This window comes from Phocoena sinus, chromosome 1 (genome assembly GCF_008692025.1).
Source record: "Phocoena sinus isolate mPhoSin1 chromosome 1, mPhoSin1.pri, whole genome shotgun sequence".
NCBI classification, from domain to species: domain Eukaryota; kingdom Metazoa; phylum Chordata; class Mammalia; order Artiodactyla; family Phocoenidae; genus Phocoena; species Phocoena sinus.
Window position 1 is genome coordinate 134,453,320 of NC_045763.1, and position 20,337 is coordinate 134,473,656.

Consider the following 20,337-nt stretch of genomic DNA (forward strand, 5'->3'; position numbering starts at 1 on the left):
GACCTAGAGACTGTCATACAGAGTGAAGTAAGTCAGAAAGAGAAAAACGAATATCGTATATTAACGCATGTATGTGGAATCTAGAAAAATGGTACAGACGAACTTGGTTTGCAAGGCAGAAATAGAGACACAGATGTAGAGAACAAATGTATGGCCACCAAGGGGGGAAAGGGGAGGGTGGGATAAATTGGGAGATTGGGATTGACATGTATACACTAATATGTATAAAATAGATAACTAATAAGAACATGCTCTATAAAAAATAAATAAATAAAATGAATTTCAAAAAAAAGAAAATGTTCCCTGAATGTTGAACATCACTGAAGGATAAGACTACCATACACAATGCAACAACACAACTGTGCAAATCCCTGGCAACCTGAGGGCTGAATTGTGTGCCAGGAGAGTTCCAAGGAGGGCAAGATCAATACAAGCTGGTTTCACTGAACAAACGAGACTTCAGCCAAGCTCAGAATGGACATAACTTGCACTGAAAGGGAATGACAGGTTCTTGGGGTGAAGAGATTTATTTCTTCAGGCACTGTGTGTGCGCCACAAATGCAATGGTGAGCAAAGTGCATCCTGGTCCCTGCTTTCACAGAGCTGTTGTCCAGAGATCAGTTTCCTTAGAGTCCAGGGTACTGGTGGGTCGTGACAAAAGTTGACATTTATTTAGGGCCTATAATGTGCCAGGCACTATGGTAAGTGCTTCACAAATATAATCTCACTTGCTCCTCACTGCAACTCAAAGATAAGGGGGGTTTCTATTATCACCATTTTATGGATTGGAGACTGAGCCCACTGAGCTAATTAGTGGTGAAGCCAAAATTCAAATCCAGGGCTGCCTAGCTCATGGGCCATTCCCTTTCCACAATACCCCATGGGAAATGATGTCGGGGAGGGTGGATGGTGGAGTGCTTGGAAGGCCAGTGAAGCAGTCCATGTTTGCTGTGGAGGAAATAAGGTATTGGTTATCGGTTGTGTCTTCCTGCTGTTGCCTTAGCTGCTTTGCCTAAATCAGATTCCCAAGGTTCACACAGAGAATTCAGAGGACCCTTCAGGCAAGACACACTCTCTCCCTCCAGATCTCCATCAGCTTTCCTGCCATAGTGAACTGCAATGGCCATCTTGAAAGGAAATTTCAGTCCTATTTTTTTCTCTCCCTTAAATCCTAAACCTATGAGAAACCGTAGGAAACCATTCCCCATGGTTTTTCTCATCCGGCCCTATATTGGCCTTTTTTAGTTTTCCCAAGATCCACAAGAACCTTCACAGTTACCCAGAGACTAGCACACTAGTTATTTAGGTGACATCTTACCACCCAAAACATATGAAGGAGAAGAGATATACTGCAAATTTCTCCTTAGCTTTTATTTCTCCATCTTCCCAGGGAGGAAAAGGGCATGAGAGAAGAGGTATCTACACTCTCTCCACCTCCCGAGAGGATGAGGGATTGTTCCCTGCCCTCAGTCCTTTCCTTCACTCTGAGTTGGGAAATACTGCTCCCAAGGAGGCCAGCCAGGATCATGAAGGTCAACCCACCTAGAGGACATAGAACTGGAGATGTTACAGTAAATGTGGAAATTCTTAAGTTCATATAGATAATATCTGCTTATCAATTATAAAGCACTTCCAGAACAGGCCTTCATTTGAATCTCTCACAATAGTTAGGTGGGTTTTAATGCTGATATGACTTTTTTTTTTTTTTTTACAGTTGAGGAAACTGAGGTACATAAAAAAGAAGTGGGTCCCTAAGGTCAGAGAGGTAGAACTTGCAGCCAGGCCCTCTGAGCTCAATTCTGTCCTCTGTCATCTCTTGCATATCCACTCAACAACGCTGATTTGGATAAAGATGCCAGATAGGGATAGGAAAGCTTAATGGGCAGTCTCTATGATGTCATCCTCCAAGATTAGGGAGATTTGCCCAAATAGTTTTAATTTCATTTTGTACTTTCCTATGATTCTACCCTCCAACAACATGCCTTTCTCTTATAATAGTTGGCTTGGTGCTAACCAAATTTTAGAGTAGTAAGTTCCATATACTCACTATTTCTGTGGAAAGAAGTGCTATTTTTACTTTGCCCTAAAACTATTTCTTTAAAATGATAAAGTTGCCCCTAGTTCTTGCGCTCTGGGATTTCATAAATTCATATTTTTATCTTACGATTTTCATTATTTTATAAATTTCAATTATACTCCCCTCTCAGCATGGGTCTTTCCAGAATGAAAAGCCCTAATTCTTTCATCATCCCCCACAAAGGCCTCTCCTGACCCTCTGGCCCAATTTAGGCGTCCTTCTCTAGGCCTTGGTTGGCTCTGTATGTCTTTGAGGTGTATCAGATCATCAGGCCCTCATCACTTTGTCCATCATTCTTTATAAAAGAGCACAAATGGCTTCAGCTAAAATCAAATGCAGAAATATTTGAGAGACACTTTTAAAAATCAAGCAATTCTTTTGCTCCAAGTCAGCCCAGCATAGGCTGAATGAAAAAAAATATACATTTTTGCTTCAAGTCTGAAATAAATTTGAACACACCACTACTAGTCAACCTTGTAATCTATTATGAAAATGACAATTTGCAAAGCACTTTCACATAGATTATGATCTCACTTGACCCTCACATGAACCATGCATAGTAGAAAAAATGTATTATTGTCCTCATTTTTCACATGAGAAAAGTAAAAAGATGAGTCTAACCCACAGTCAAACAGCTGGAATTAGAGCCCCAGTCACTGCCTTCCATCGAGAGAATGGTCTTTTATCCACTGGGCAATATAGCCTTCCTTATAAACACTTGTGATTTACATTGAAGCACCAAACTACCTCTCTCTGAGTCTCTTTCAGTGGCCACAGCACAGTCACAAAGTATTCTATAGTTCTATTGAAAGGAAAGATGTTTAAGGTTAATCTAAACCCTCTTCCCTTTTCTCTCTACCTGCTCTCCAGCGGCAATCTCAGCCACAACACAGTCATCATTGTCACCTCCACGCAAATGACTCCCAAATCTGTTATCTCTAGGTCACACCTCCACTCTGGCACCAGAAAGGTATAAAACTGCATACTTGACATCTCTTGGATGTCTCAGTATGTTCTCTTTTGATGTTCCTCCTCTCAGATACCTATCCAGGAACCTATGAGTCTTGACTTTTCTCTCTCCCTCCCCTTACCCCCACTGCTATATCCAATCGAACACCAAGTCCTTTCACTTTTACCTCCCACACAGCTCCCGTGCTGTCCATTTCTCTCCTTCCCCATAATCACCACCTTAATCCAAGACCATTATCTCCCATTTGGACTTTCATGGACTCCTACCTGGTCTCCCTCTCCAGTCCTTCCTCCTCACTATAGACTATGCCATTCTGGTCATGCCATCCCTACCCCACCCCTGCTTAGAACACTTCAATGGCATCCCATTGCTCATAGGGTAAAGGCAAAACACCCAGAATGGGCCCACCAGTCCTGCCTAACCTGGTCCCACCTCCAGCCTCATCTCACAACACTCGCCTTCATTTCTTAAGCTCCAGCCCCACTAGCCTTCGTTCAGGCCTCTTTACTCACCATGCTTTCATTTGCCACAGGGTCCTAGCATATTCTTCCTTGTCTTCCCTGATTATTTAAATTCCTAGAATTAGATTCCTAGAAGGCTCCAACTTCATATAGAGGTTCAAGGGTCTTTGCTCAGGAAATCCAATCTTGACCTCCCTGAGTTAAATTCTTCCACTATGCTTTTCACGGCACTGCTTGGGCATGGTTTTAATTTATGTCTGTCTCCCCCACCAGATTTGTAAACTTTTGCTCACCATCATATTCCCCGTGCTGTGCTGAGCTTGGAACACAGAAGCACGTCAATAAATGTTTGTTAGATAGATGAATAAACTCACTAATGAGGAAACGGTTGTATGGATTATACATCCCCATTATGGAATACTAGGCAGCTGTTAAAAAGAATAAGTCTATATGTTCTAATACAGAATGATGTCCATGATATATTATTAATTTAAAATAGTACATTACAGAACAGTATGAATACTATGATCAGTTATTTTTTAAACCTATGTATGTCTTTATTTTTAAAAAATCTCTGTGTGTATGTATACATGTGTATGTGTTTATGCATGTGTGTCCATGTTTTAAATGGCCTGCAATACACCTGAAACTAACATATTATTATAAGTCAACTAAATATCAATAAAAAATAAACAAATACAAATAAAAAGGTCTGCAAGACTAACACCAAACTGCTTACAGTGGTTGCCCTGGAGAAAGGGACTGAGACAGGATACAGAAAAATAGAATAGAAACTTCTACTTAAAAACTCCTTGCTGGTTTGACTTTTTTCAATGACCCTGTGGTATTGTAATTATTTTAACAATATCATTTTTAAAGATAATGATAGAACTCAACAAAGTTCAGGAAACTGGCCATTTCTATGTACAGCTAAAATAACCACTTTGTGTATGATTCCTCAACAATGATAAAGTTTCAGAAATCAGCATATTTCCAGCTCAGATCTCCAGTCTAGCTGTGATGAAGAGGCAGCATGGTGTCTGGAGAGGAGCACTGACATATATACACTACCGAATATAAAATAGTTGGCTGGTGGGAAGCAGCAGCGTAGCACAGGGAGATCGGCTCAGTGCTTTGTGATGACCTAGAGGGGTGGGATAGGGAGGATGGGAGGGAGGCTCAAGAGGGAGGGGATATGGGGACGTATGTATGCACATGGCTGATTCACTTTGGTGTACAACAGAAACTAACACAGTACTGTGAAGCAATTATACTCCAATAAAGATCTATTAAAAAAAAAAAAGAGGCAGCACGGAAGAGAACAAGGAGACATGCCAACATGTGTTTGTCTCATTCTTTTTAATAACTGCTTAGTATTTCATAATGAGGATGTACATCACATACAACCCTTTCCTTCCCTCACATGACCCATATAAACAATAAACATTTTGAAAAAAATCACTGCTCTTTATTTAGTTATACAATCTTGGAAGGAAAATAAGAGAAACAATACTGTGAATTTTTCTTAGTTTACTTAGCTTTTTTTTTGTTGTTAAATAAAAGTGATTATGTGCAGATACTTTTATTTTCCTTTACTTGCCGAAGAACAAATCTTTCGTTGTCTTTACCATAGTTCCAATAGAAAAGATAGCGTTCTACAGCCACACAGGCTGCAGAGGAAGGAGCAGGGACAAATACACGGGTGATGTGCAGACAGGATTATTCCACAGCTAATAGCACAAAACCTCACTTCAGTTGTCAAGAGAAGTGTGTGCAGGTGGATAGACCCACAGAGGAAAATAAGAGGTAGCTGTGTGGGAGTGATTTCTCCAGCAGCCAGCCTACAAGAGAGAGCTGGGAAAAGTCTGTGAATATAGAATAAATGCTGTCACTTGGAGCTGCATTGATTATTTTTTCAGACTAATGGCTTAGACGGTAGAACAACCAAACGATGACTAAAATGTGAGTCAAATGCTTTCAAATAAAATCAGTCTAATGAAGCAGGAACACAGGCAAGCAGAGAGCAGGTCATTAGGGGTTCTAACCAATACTTGTTAAACCTGAAGAAACTCACTCTCCTTAATGACTGCCTCTTTCAATCTAAGTCATTTTGACATTAGTGAGCTGGGGACAATCGATCTTTATTACTAGTGATATCTACTGATCAGCTCTGAACGGTGGGAAAGGTAGCTCCCAGTGGGGCTTGTGTACTTTTCTCAATCCTGATTTGTCTTCCTTCTCTCCTGGGGTCTCTCCAGCATGTCTTCTACTACCCCAAAAGGTGTCAGGAAATTCTAAAATTAGCTTCAAAGTTGGTATCTTGATATTTTTGAAAACTAACTTTCATTTCAATGGAAAAATAGCTCACATTAAGAAGTAAGTTTGGAGACTTCCCTGGTGACGCAGTGGTTGAGTCCGACTGTCATTGCAGGGGACATGGGTTCAATCCCTGGCCCGGGAAAATCCCACATGCCTCAGAGCAACTAAGCCTATGCGCCACAACTACTGAGCCTGCGCACTTAGAACCTGTGCTCTGCAACAAGAGGTCACCACAATGAGAAGCACATGTGCCACAATGAAGAGTAGTCCCCACTCACCACAACTAGAGAAAGCCTGCATGCAACAATGAAGACCCAACGCAGCCAAAACTAAACAAAATTTTAAAAATAAATAGATAAATGTGTGCCTTTATGTATTTATTTAAAAAAAAGAAATGGTGCTGGAACAACTGAATATCCAATGCAAAAAAATGAATGAAGACACTGTCCTTATATCTTTCACCAAATTAACTCAAAATGGATCTTATACATGAGTGTAAAAGGCAAAACTAAAAAACTTCCAGAAGAAGACAAGATAAAAACTAAGGCACCTTAGGTTTAGGAATGAGTTTTTTAGATATAACACCGAAGCACAATCCATGAAAAAAAATTGGTAAATTGGACATATTAAAATTAAAAACTTCTGCTCTGCAAAAGACACTCAAAAGAATAAAAATATAAACCACAGCTTGGAACAAAAATATTTGCAAAATGCATATCTGATAAAGAACTTGTACCTAAAATACACAAAGAATTCTTAAAACGCAACAATAAGAAAACAAACAACCCCATTTACGAATGTGCAAAAGCTCTAAGCAGACACTTTACTAAAGAAGATATACAGGGCTTCCCTGGTGGTGCAGTGGTTGAGAGTCTGCCTGCCGATGCAGGGGACACGGGTTCGTGACCCGGTCCGGGAAGATCCCACGTGCCGGGGAGCGGCTGGGCCCGTGAGCCGTGGCCGCTGAGCCTACGCGTCCGGAGCCTGTGCTCCACAACGGGAAGGGCCACAACAGTGAGAGGCCCACGTACCGGTAAAAAAAAAAAAAAAAAAAAAAAAAAAAAAGATATATAGATGGTAAATAAGCATATGAAAAGATGCTCATCATATTGTCATTAGAGAATTGTAAATTAAAACAACAGTGAGATACCTCTACTACACACCTATTGGAATGTCTAAAATCCAAAAACTAACACCACCAAATGCTGACGAGGATGTGGAGCAATGGCAACTCTCATTCTTTATTGGTGGGAATGCAAAATGATACAACTACTTTGGAAGACAGTATAGCAGTTTCTTATAAAACTAAACATAGGGCTTCCCTGGTGGCGCAGTGGTTGAGAGTCCTCCTGCCAATGCAGGGGACATGGGTTCGTGCCCCGGTCCGGGAAGATCCCACATGCCGCGGAGCGGCTGGGCCCGTGAGCCATGGCCGCTAGCCTGCGCATCTGGAGCCTGTTGCTCCGCAACGGGAGAGGCCACAACATTGAGAGGCCCGCGTACTGCAAAAAAAAAAAAAAAACTAAACATAATCTTATATGATCCAGCCATCGCATTCCTAAGTATTTACCCAAATGAGTTGAAAATTTACATCTACCCAAAAACCTACACAAGAATGTTTATAGCAGCTTTGTTCATATTTGCCAAAACTTGGGAGCAAACAAGATGTCCTTCTGTAGGTGAATGGGTAAACAAGCTGTAGTATATCCATACAGTGTAATATTATTCAGTGATAAAAAGAAATGAACTATCAAGCCATGAAAAGACATGGAGGAAACTTACAAGATACAAGATCAGCTTACAAAAATTACTGGTATTTCTCTATATCAGAAATAATCAACTGGGAAATATAACAGAAATAAAATATTGTTCTCAAGGGCAACAAAACCAGTAAGGTACTTGTAATTAACATAACTCAGAACAATCCACACAACTTTAAGGAGAACAACTTTAAATTCTATTTAAAAACATGAAAGATCTGAATAAATAGCAATATATCCCTGTTCATAAAAGAGACAACTTAAAATTGTAAAAATATCAGTACTGCTCCAAATTAATCTCTAACGTCAACACAATTCCATTCAAAATTTCAGCCAGATTTTTTGACAAACTAAAGAAATTTATTCCAAAATTTATCTAAAAGGATAAAGATTCACTAAGAGCTAAGTCATATTTGAAAAAGAAGAACACAGGTGGAAGAGTTACTCTTCCAGATATTAAAACATGCTTCAAAGCTAAAAACATAAAACAGTGTGATACTATTATAGGAACAGATACATGAACCAAGGGAATAGAATAGAAAGCAGAGAGCAGATACATACATGTATACCTGGAAACATGAAAAAAATATTATCCAGGCTTTCAATGTTCAATGAAATTAATTATAATTTCATTTAATCATCTTAATTTTAAAAGAACAAAATATATAAATTCTGGTACTGCTTAGGAAAATTCAAGATTCCTGGTCATTTTAACGGTGAGATAGTTCATTCACATAGATGATTCCATGATAGATGGATAAACTTCATACACTAGAATAAGGTTTCTAAGAAGCAATTTCCTGGCTTGTTTGAAGAGAGAGTTTGACACAGCCATGAGGAGCTCCAATTCTGGAGTCAGAAACACACCTGGACTGGATTTCGGGTCTGTCATTACTACATACAATACAGCAGGTTTCTTAGATCTACAAGTCTTGATTTCTTCATCTGCAACATGTGATAAAAATGGTTCATACCTCAAAGGGTTGTTGCAAAGATTAGGTGAGAAGATGCCTGTAAAGTGCTTAGCACAGTTCTTGACCCATAATAAGCACCTAACATCTGTGAGCTGCCGTTATTACTATTATTCTAAATGGCTTGCATATTGAAAGAAGCAGAAAGGGAAGAAATAGTAAATGGATGGTGTGTAAATGAGATGCTTGAAATATGTTAGGGAGCGTGGCCTCGGGGAACAGTTGATAACGGGAAGGTCAGCAGAGTGGGAAGAACTAGAAAAATCCTATGTGCCCTCCTCAGTGAAAAGGAGGGCAAATGGAAGCTGACAGCAGGTTAGTAATTTGTGTTTAAGAGAAGAGAGGATATCATTGTGGATGATTAAAATCGTAATCTACCTCTGGCTTCTTCTCTTACCAGATGCACCTAGAACACACCAAAGCAGAGAAGAAACAGCACAGACTAGCACGCAGTTCCACGCCGGTACTGCCTAACTGTGCTTATCCTCCATCAACAGGTGTGTGTGAGCCACAGGTACAGCAAACCTCAGTTTATGAGTCACATAATAAAAGCCACAAGATGCAAAGGGATCCAGAAATTCTCTAAACTGGTGGTTTTCAAGTTTTTAAGCCACAAAACCTTTTCTTAAGAAAAGCATGAATAAAAAAATAAAAACGTGCAGCTACTCAGGCCTCAGCAGCAGAAATGGAGTCCCAGAGCCCAAGAGGCTCAAGTCTACACCAGCAACCCCCCATCCCGAATGTGGCTCAGAAGTATAATCTGAAAGCCACTGATACCGTCCTACCCCTCAACTTTTTTTTTTTTTTTTTTGGCCATGCCACACGTCTTATGGGATATTAGTACCCCGACCAGGGATTGAACCCAGCCTTGGCAGTGAAAGTGCCACGGCAGGAATTCCTGCCCCTCAACTTCAGAGATGTGGAAAGTGAAGGTCAGAAAGGTGAGAGGACTTCCACAAAGTTGTAACCAGATGGGGACAGAGCTAAAACAGAATCGAATCCAACAGTTATCTGACGGCCAGTCAGGTTCCCTTTTTACCACTGAACATTACCTTCTTGACTGACATACCAAAAAGATGAGGAGGAAAGTAAAACATGTTTGAGAAGAATGTGCCTCATCATAGGAAAAACAGAAAAATGGAAGGCTGGAGAGCAATGAAGCCTGGCAGCTTGGGCTCCACTAGTCTGCATATGAATGGAACACCACCTCCATCAGTGGCTGACTAGAGTTACCAAAACAGTTTTTTGAACATTAAAACAAATTAAGCCAAAAAAAAAAAAACCCTTCAGCAATTCCCTGAAGGTCCAGTGGTTAGGACTCAGTACTTTCACTGCCAGGGTCCGGGTTTCGATCCTTGGTTGGGAAACTAAGGTCCCATAAGCCACAAGGTGCAACCAAAAGAAAACAAACCCTTCACAGTGAATGCATAACAGAATCACATTTACAACTATACTGCATATGAATGCACACAATTATACTTCGGAGGAAGTTTAGGCCACATTAATGGGACTGTGAGGGAATGAAAAAGGGCTTGAACAGCCAATGAAATTAACTACAGTGACTAATGGATGAATTATAGTCATATGATACTGAGCATGATTTTGGTGTTCTGTTCACAGAACTCCAGCTTAAATCATCTGGTTGTACTTTAAAGGAGTCTGTATTCTAAAATCAAAGGTCAAGTTAAGTGCTTCCTTTTTAGACTTGTATGTTGTGAAGTTCAGAGTTCATATCAACACGGGTAAATTATTTTCTAAGTACTATCACATCCCTCTATTTAAGACACCAGTGATGTAGACAGAGCCCTCAAAATCCAGCTCCTTCAAGGCCTTCACAGTTTCAGTTTCCCACTGGCTTACCAGGCCTGAGTATACAGCCATACAACCCAACAGGGAGAAATCCTATGACTCTGCAGCCTGTGAGACCTCATTATTCTGCATTGTGTTTACTCTTTAATTCTATAAAAGGAGGATTTATAGTACCTAGAGAGAAACTATCCAGTAGTTTGGCACAGATTATTTCCTGGCCTTATCTACATCACATCCCTTAAGAGCGTCTCACTTCCTCCAGCTTAAAAACCGCTCCAATGTATGGCTGGATGCACCCTTCCTGGCAGTACTGAATTGCTGAGGACAGGCCTCTGAAGAAGAGGGGAAAGTTCTGGTCCTGGTATCGGCCCCAGTACAGCCCCATGGCAGAGATATTCTTCAGGAGCAGAAGACTGGCCGGCACAGAAGCAATGGTTCCTCCAGCAAAACCCACCACCACAATCCTGCCCTCCCATGCCAGGCTGAGGGGAAAAGGAGAAGAAAAAAAAGATTATAAAAGGCAATGTACATTCACAGCCATTAGGATGGCTACTATTTAAAAAAAGAAAAAAAAAACAGAAAATAAGTGTTGGCAAGGATTTAGAGAAATGGAACCCTCATGGACTGTTGGTGGGATTGTAAAATGGTGCAAATGCTATGGAAAACAGTATGGAGGTTCCTCAAAAAATTAAAAATAGAACTACCATATGATCCAGCAATCTCACTTCTGAATCTATATCCAAGAGAAGTGAAAGCAGGGTCTTGAAGAGATATTTGTACACCCATGTTTACAGCAGTACTATCTATAATAGCCAAGAGGTGGAAACAATCCAAATGTCCATCAACTGATGGATGTTTAAACAAAATGTGTTATATACATACAGTAGAATATTATTCAGCCTCAAAAAGGAAGGAAATCCTGTCACATGTTAAAACATGCATGAACCTTGAGGCCATTATGGTAAGTGAAATAAGCCATTTACAAAAAGACAACTACTGTATTATTCTACTTATATGGGGTATCTAAAGTAGTCGAATTCATAGAAGCAAAGTAGAATGGTGGTTACCAAGGGCTGGGGAGAAGCGGGGAAAGAGGAGCTGTTGTTTAATGGATATAGAATTCAGCTTTGCAAGAAGAAAAACTTATGGAGATCTGTTTCACAACAATGTAAATATACTTAACACTACTGAACTTACACTTTACAATGGTAAATGTAGCAAGTCTTTTGTTATGTATTTTTTACCACAATTAAAAAAACACAGAATGAGGGGAGAGAAAGCAATGTACATTAATTCAGAGAGACAAAGTAGGTTTTGGGGGTGGGGGGCAGGTGTGTAATGGGTACAGAGTTTTTGTTGGGGATGTTGACACAACATTGTCAACATGTTTAATTGTATACTTACAAATGGTTAAAATGCTAAATATTAGGTTACTGTATATTTTACCACAATTAACAAAAAAAGCAACATGCATTAAACACCCAGCTAGGAATTCCTATTGACCTTACAAACTGGCAGGGGTGACCCATTCTACACCAATTTGTATTCCTCTGTAGGAAAATAGAAAAATAAGCCATAAGCAAGATAGTAGGGGGTCAGAGAAACTAGCCAGTCTTGTAAGGGAACCCACTTTAGAATCAAAGCTGTCTATTTAACTACTCAACTACTTTGTGGAAGGGAATCAGGTATAAACAGATATCATTCCAATGCTGAACAACTCAGTTTGAAAATTTTGAACTTAGGAAGCAAGAATAAGAATTCAGACACTCTCATGAAGCATCATTTGCTTTACACTAATGCTTACTTTAGGACTCATTTAATTTATATACTTTTCTAGGGAATTTTGAATAATTGACAAAATACTATTACCTGGAAGGCAAGAGAAGGGTATGTATTAGCAGTCCTCTGTCCTGGCTCCCCATTTAGTCAACACACTCCTCCCTTTGCCTCCTGTCTAAGCACAGTAGTGGACACAGTGCAGTGATGCACAGGGGCTATAGAACCACATGGATCCCTTCTGTGGGCAAGCTGCTCTCTCTGCTTCTGTCTCTTCTACTTTAAACTAAGATAAACCACAAAACTGTGCTTACCAGGATGACACAAGAAATGAAGCTAACATTATCAGAGCCCTCCAGGGTCCCTGGTTGAAACAGAATGAGAATTGGTGTGGTTACAGCAGTCCCATGAAATCTCCAGTGATTTTTTTTTTTTTAATAAAACAAGTCAAGGAGACACCTATACTGGTTGCTGCTTCAGAAACCAGTAAGATCAAAAGAGTCTGTACCTTGCTGCTCAGTGAATGGGAGACTGCCACCCCAGTAATTCTAACATCTGAACAATGATCTCAAGAATTACCGACACCATGTATATAAAGTAGTTAGTGGGGGCAGGCATAGCTGAATTTAACACATGTATAATTTCTAAAATATTTGATATTTCCAACTAGAGAGTCCGCAGTCGTTTTTTGGATATTTTCCAGTTGGCTATTTTGTTTTTGCTATATTTAAGCATTTCCTGATTTTCCCTCTGCTTCTATTCCTTTTCACCCGGCCACTCAGCTGTTCTCGTTGATGCCGGTGGCTATGGGAAAAGTGAGCAGCAAAGACAAAAAAGAAGCAAGGCCAGAAGGAAGACAGAGGTCTGGAAAGGTTTCTGCAGAGCCCCAGGTCTAGCCCACTCGGGAGGACCACTGCATGTACCTGCGGAGAGCCTCCAGGAAGATATCTCCTTCCACGGTATCAATGACCACGTTCACCCCACCACTGCCCATCAGCTTCCCCACTGCTTCCTTCAGGCTGCCCTGACTGTAGCTCACGATGGACTGTGCACCCCTCTGCATCGCCAGCTTGCACGGCTGCAGCTATTACCTACATAAAGAACACAATGCTTCTGATGGTCCAGAATACGTACCAAGAAGGCTCACCCCACCCACCCAGCCTCCAACTAAAGAAGGAAACCAGCGTGACCTCACTGTCCTAGCATCAGCCTCAACCCAACACATAAGGCCCATCACACAGCACCATCACACTGGCCCCTGCATACCCACTGGCAACGTGATCCACATTTCCAGGAATCCGGGAACCCCAGTGGGTCTAGCTAGGCGACAGTTCAGGAGACACTCACAAGTTCTTCTCCAAATGCAAATTAAAACCACCATTTATTGAGTACCCACTATGAGTCAAGTAGTAAGGACACAAGCTAAATAACCAGCTTAGAGTCAAAAAAGCAAGATCCAGCAGTATGATGGCAGAAGTACTGCCATCATACTGGGTCCAGTATGTGCAAGCTAGAGGTATCTAACCTCGATCTACAAGATCAGGAAAAACTTCTCAGAGGGTAAAACATGATTCAATGGAAAGATCTTGAAGTCAGACAGACCTGAGTTCAAATCCTGGCTCTGCTACTAACTAGCTGTATTACCTAAGGCAAATTACTTAGTAAGAACTAACACTTACATGGTGCTTACTATGTGCCCAACACTATTCTAAATGCTTTACATATATTAATAACTCATTTAATCTTAATATCCCAATAATATGCATACTATTATTATCCCCATGTTAAAGATGAAGAAACTGAGGCAAAAGAGGTTAAGTATCTTGCCCAAGGTCACACAGCTCATGGGAGGCAGAACTGGGATCCAAACCCAGGCAATTCGTCTCTAGAGTTCATGCTTTTAACCTCTATTTTGCCTGCCAACTCCTCTAAGCTTCAGTTACCCCATCCATAAAATAAGATAAATTTTTAAAATTAAATGGAATAGTGTATATAAAGCACTTAGAAAACAAAGTGTTGGATAAACTGAATCTATTGTTACACATATGCAATCGTTTATTCTATTTAAACCTCATAAGAACATTATGGGGGAGGTACAGTTACTCCCATTCTGTAGATGGAAACAAAGACCCAGAGAGGTTAAGTATTGGGTCGGCCAAAAAGTTTGTTCTGTTTTAAGTAAAAATAAAAGACACATTTTTCATTTTCATGAAGAACTTTACTGAACAATGTATTCACTAACCAAACAAACTTCTTGTCCAACCCAATAATTAAGCCAGGATCATCCAGGTAGTAGGTGATAGAACAACTGTTCAAATCCAATGCTGCTGATTCCAAAGCCCATGCTTTTCCACTCCATCACCCTGGGAGAAAGCCATGCCTAAGACCTGCCAAAGATGGCATAGATGGCTGTGGGTGATATTGTGAGGAGGTCTGGGGTTTGGAAGTCTCCAGAAAATCTTCAGACACTCAAGAATTGCCTAGAGGTGCCTTAGCCCTGAGCAGCATCCACCAGCCCAAGCACTTTGGCCCCAAGGTGACATTCAGAATGTGCAAACACCCAAGAACATCTGTGTCCTTCAAAAATTCCAAACTCACCCATAACTATTTGAAACTGAAAGTTACCCTCATATACTCTCCCGTGGAACCCTCAAACATCTGCATTTCACTGACTGCTATCAGCACACAGTGCCATAGAGGGAAGACACCAGTCAAGGGTCAGGCACCTGATTCCAACCCCAGGATTCTCTGTAGGTCCCAGTGAGGCCTGCTGTGAATCATTTTCTCTCTTCGTGCCTCACCTTCTTTGTCTGTGAAATAGGGATAATAAACACTTGCTTTCCCCATCTCCCAAGGGGTCTGTGAGGACCAAGGGTAAGATAATTGCTGTGGAGGCAATGTGAAAGCAATATGAAATACTGTGAATGAAAGATGTTATCAAAATGACCTGTTCCAAGTAGGTGGCATGATGACATTATTTTTTTGTTTGTTTTTGCTTAAAACCATTATTGCTGCTAAAGAAAATATAGCTTAGATTAATTTTAATATCTGAATTAAAACAAATTTTTCTCTCTACTTAACTTCCTATAACTATTTAAAACAAATGGTAGGGACTTCCCTGGTGGTGCAGTGGATAAGACTCCACGCTCCCAATGCAGGGGTCCCGGGTTTGATCCCTGGTCAGGGAACTAGATCCCACATGTATGCCACAACTAAGGAGCCCACCTGCCACAATAAGGAGCCCAACTGCTGCAACTAAGACCCAGTGCAACCAAAAAAAAAAAAAGTAGCAGAATCTCCTTTTAAAATAAATTAAAAATAGGGCTTCCCTGGTGGCACAGTGGTTGAGAATCTGCCTGCCAATTCAGGGGACACAGGTTCGAGCCCTTGTCTGGGAAGATTCCACATGCTGCGGAGCTACTAGGCCCGTGAGCCACAACTACTGAGCCTGCGCATCTGGAGCCTGTGCTCCGCAACAAGAGAGGCCGCGATAATGAGAGGCCCGCGCACCGCGATGAAGAGTGGCCCCACTTGCCACAACTAGAGAAAGCCCTCTCACAGAAACGAAAACCCAACACAGCCAAAAATAAGTAAATAAATATTTTTTTTTAATTAAAAATAAATAAATAAAACAAATGGTACAGTTTTATCTTCCCAGAAATGTTAAATAGTCAGTGGTTCTAGACAATGAGACTAACTGTGTTCTCCCCGTTAAGAGAGGTGCTAAAAGCCCTCACTTTTGAGTTGAAATGTGTTAATACTCCATGAAGAGCCTCCTGGTATCTAAGACTGCTTTCAGAACTCATATGTCCTTCCCAAAAGAAAGTCAATGTGAGAAAAGAGAGCTGCCACCTGGAGAAATTCCACACCAGTCCAATTATCACCAAACCTGTATAGCATCTTGGCGCCTCTGGATATCCCAACCGCAGGCTACGCAGGAACCTCACACTCAGCACATCCAAAACTGAACTCACCATGTCCTCCTGGGTTCTCAGTCCCAACAAATGGCAAATCCCCAAGTGCACCTAGTTTGCGCCTTCCCACTCAATATCTAATAATAACAGGATCCCTTTTTAAGGGATCCTCCATGACACACCATGCCCTCAAACAGGCACATGGCACGAGTGACCTCAATATTCCCACAAGCACCCAATGAGAAAGCATTATTGTACAAATGAGGAAACTGAAGCTATTAAGCCAGAGACAGAGCTACAGTTTGCCCCTAGGTCGGGCTAATGTCAAAGTCTTTGTTCCTTCAACTATATCAGGATGCTCCCCAGTCACCAAATTCTCTATTTTCTTCTACTTTGGTATCTCTTTGATCATCGCCTCCAGTGCCTTGTTTCAAGTATCATCACTTCTGGCTTGGATTGCTCCAGGAATCTGTCCTATTGCCTCTGACCTTGCCCCTATCCCTCATCCCCACTGCTACCAAAGTGAACTTTGCAAAATGCAAAGATGATCATGTCACTTCTCTACAAAATCCTCAATAGCTCCTGCAGCTTCCAAGAAATGTTCAAATTCCTCAGTGTCTCATGATTTTATCTCTGCCCCCCTCCCTAGAGTCATCTCCCACTGTTCCCCACACACATCCTTCGCCCCACAGATGCTATTTGCAATTCCCTGAATGCATCACATTAGTACCTATGTCTCTGTCTTCTAATATGTCCTCCCACCACTAAAATGGCCTTCCCTTCCCTTCTTCCTCTATTCAACTGCTATCAGTCCTGCAAAAGTCAGCTTAAATGTCCACCTCCTCCAAGAAATCCTTCTTCTCTAACACCCGCAGCCTCCTAGAAAAGCCCCTGTAGAGAGGTGGGTCTTGCTTTCATGTATTTATTCATTCATTCAAGAAATAATTATTGAGTGCCTACTAAGGTCTCGGCACCATGCTAGGTGCTGGGACTGCAATAATGAATCAAACAGACACTACTCCTGCCTTGATGGGGATTACAGTCCAGTGGGAGGGACACATTGATCTAGTAATGACACAAGTAAAGGATTAACCACATGCTATGAAAGAGAAGTACAGGATGCTATGAGACCACATACAAATAGTCCAGGGGAGGGGACAAACATCTCCTGAGGGACAAAGAATACTTCTCCAAAAAAGCGGCATCTGAGTTTAAATTTGAAGTTCGGGGGGGACAGTTTAGAGCATTATAGGTAGAAGGAATAGAATCTTCAGAGGTTGTGAAGCGAATTGAACCTTGCCAGGTTCTAGTAACTCAGAAGGATGCGTGGTTTACTCCTAAGTCCCCTCACTAGTCTGCAAGCAAACAGATGGCAAGACCCTACTCTAGGTTACTTTACATCCCCAGTAACTTGCACATGATTTTTAATAAATAAATGAATATATTCCATGTTTGAAAATAAGAGGTATGATATTTTTTAATGGAGAATCAAACATGCAAATGCCTTGGCCTGAAGAACATTTGCTGCCACTTCAATCACGGCACGGCCTGTGGCTCCAGCTGCTGCTGTCACTAAAACAACTTCTCTGTGCCAGAGAAAGATGAGTGTTACTCAAGAAATCAAAACTCCTCCAACGGTATGATTTCACAAACATTTTGAAGCTAGGACATTTTCAAGCAAGAAGAGAACTGAGAGGCCATTTAATTCGACCCTTCATGTACATGTACACATATATGTATGCTCTCCAGCTTCTCAGGCTCGGTTATGTATGTAGATCAGTGCTAATTTAGTCCCGTCTTGAAGACTTCCCAGGTAAGGGTCCTTAATCTCTCTAGGTAGTCCCTTCCTCATTCCAGTGGCAGCCTTCCTTTGCACTACCACTCCAATTTCTGCTTCATAAATTCTGTCCTAAAATCATTCTCCTACTAAACACTGCCAAATTTTAGAAGGTAACAGCCACTGCTCAACTAAGCCCATCTCCCTGGATCAATTCTGAGGCTCTCTGAAAAGAGAAAGAAGCTGTAGTTATGCTCCAGGTAAAGTGGGAAATTCAGCACCTCTGAGTTTGAAATATCCCAGTTAGGTACACCCAACCAAGCCTCACAGAAACAAATACCACAGGCCTCCATTAAAACCAGAGTGAAGCGAGTTTAAATAAACCAGCTGGCTAAAATGTAAAGTTTTCTAGGAGGTGATATCCAGAGGGGTCAGACTTGAGGGACAGATTTCTCCAAATACATATTGGCCAAGTTCTCAGTCTACCATTCCCTCTCAGACAAAAAGATATCCCCACTGTCACCAGACTCCAATCTTGGGTTACTCGCTACCTTCCTTCTGCCTTTCCTCAGATAGACATGAGGTAAGGGTCAGGGAAAGGAAAGGAAGGGGCAAGGTCTTGGTGGACACTTCTGGTATCAGAGAAGGTACCATCTAGCCCTCTATTGTCTACACAGTTCTCACCCGGGCTGGGTATGGGCCTGATGCTCCAAGGCCAAAGTAGCAGTGCCATAAGATACCGGCAGGGCAGCAGCTTCTCGGAGGGGGACCCTTTCTGGAATCTGCCACAGTGCCTATAAAAGAGATAACAGTGACTTAGAGATTAAGCACCTGTACCTTTTCATAAAGGCTGCTCAATATATATATTATGATTTGATTTGCAAAGGGCAACACATGTCAGGAACCAAGTCCAGTGGAAGTCAAGACCAAGCAAGCAGTGGCCAAGTTCAAGACTTGGGTGCATCACTCTTCGAAAATCCTAAGGCTGGCATCTGGATCAGGAGGGAACCAGCTTACAGAGGAGGTAACACAGGCCACTGTAGTATAATGAGTGAACTGGATGGTATAAAAATTTTACCTCACATAAAGCTGTTTTTTAAAAAAGTGTACCGTTCACCACTAGGGGGCATCATTCACATCCTGCACAAACATAGCCCACCCCACGCCCACCCCACGCCCACCCTGACTGGCAACGTTCCCAGGACTCTCTCTTTCACAAGCTCAACGTGGGGAAGAAACCCATTACATCCAGCTCAATGCCCCAAACCAGTTTTTCTACCAAAACCACCTAACTATGGTCCAGTTGGAAAGCCAGTCAGTTGCTCCGGGGCTCAGAAAACAAAATGCCCTTCTTCATTAAACCACTCTACACAAACAAACCTCTGTGCAAGTGTTGTCACACCGATATAAAAAAGGGGTTTAGGGCTTCCCTGGTGGCGCAGTGGTTGAGAGTCCACCTGCCGATGCAGGGGACACGGGTTCGTGCCCCGGTCCGGGAAGATCCCACATGCCGTGGAGCGGCTGGGCCCGTGAGCCATGGCCGCTGAGCCTGCTCGTCCGGAGCCTGTGCTCCGCAACGGGAGAGAGAGGCCACAACAGTGAGAGGCCCGCGTCCCCAAAAAAAAAAAAAAAAGGGGGGGGGTTAGCATTTGAAAGAAAGAAGTGCTTGGTTGAGAAACAAGATATAACCAAAAGAATACAAAGAAAGAGAGGGAAAGGAGAAGAAGGAATGATGGATAGATGAAAAGTAAAGAAAAGAAAGCAGAAAAAATATCTCCAAGGATTAGTATTGAGAGGTAGGGCTACCTTGTGGTCAGTGATGCATTCTTCAGCCATACCATTAAAGCCACTCACGCCAATAACTCCATCTCCCTGAAGGGAAAATACCATTAAGGGTATGTTCAAATGCATGCCCTTGCTATTTATCCCTTCCCGAATTAATCCAAAAAAGAAAGAAAATCTTTCTTTCTGACCCACTAAGACACAGGTTCCCTTAATTATCTGTTCAGTGTTACTGTTCAGTAAATAATTCAGCCATTTTCTCACTACCCCCATCAGGTGGCCAAGCCAATCTGAGCACATTTTGGACAATGATAGGACTGAGCAAGAAAAAGACTAATATGGGGCTTCCCTGGTGGCACAGTGGTTGAGAGTCCACCTGCCGATGAAGGGGACACGGGTTCGTGTCCCGGTCTGGGAAGATCCCACATGCCGTGGAGCCGCTAGGCCCATGGCCGCTGAGCCTGTGCATCCGGAGCCTTTGCTCTGCAACGGGGGAGGCCACAACATGAGAGGCCCGCGTACCGCAAAAAAAAGAAAAAAAGAAAAAAAAAGAAAAAGACTAATATGAATTAGAATCCCAGTGTTCATTTCTTTCACATGAGACTGAAACTTGAGAATTCTCTATCCTCTCAGTAACTAAAAATCCAGGTGCTGCCTTTTATTAGTAATAAAATATTTAACGAAGCCAGGAACTTCCACAGACTTCCTTCCCTCAATTCAG

At 41.7% G+C, this 20,337-nt stretch overlaps 1 protein-coding gene across 1 annotated transcript in view; it reads right to left on the reverse strand.

The window, feature by feature from the left end:
* The window catches only part of LOC116743185 (protein transport protein Sec16B-like), a 96,548-nt gene extending 77,920 nt beyond the window's left edge, over positions 1–18,628 (reverse strand). Inside the window, exon 1 of the mRNA XM_032611505.1 lies at positions 18,519–18,628. The gene's annotated coding sequence lies outside the window, so the exon portion shown is untranslated. The remainder of the gene's footprint in view (positions 1–18,518) is intronic.
* Between the last annotated feature and the right edge of the window lie 1,709 nt (positions 18,629–20,337).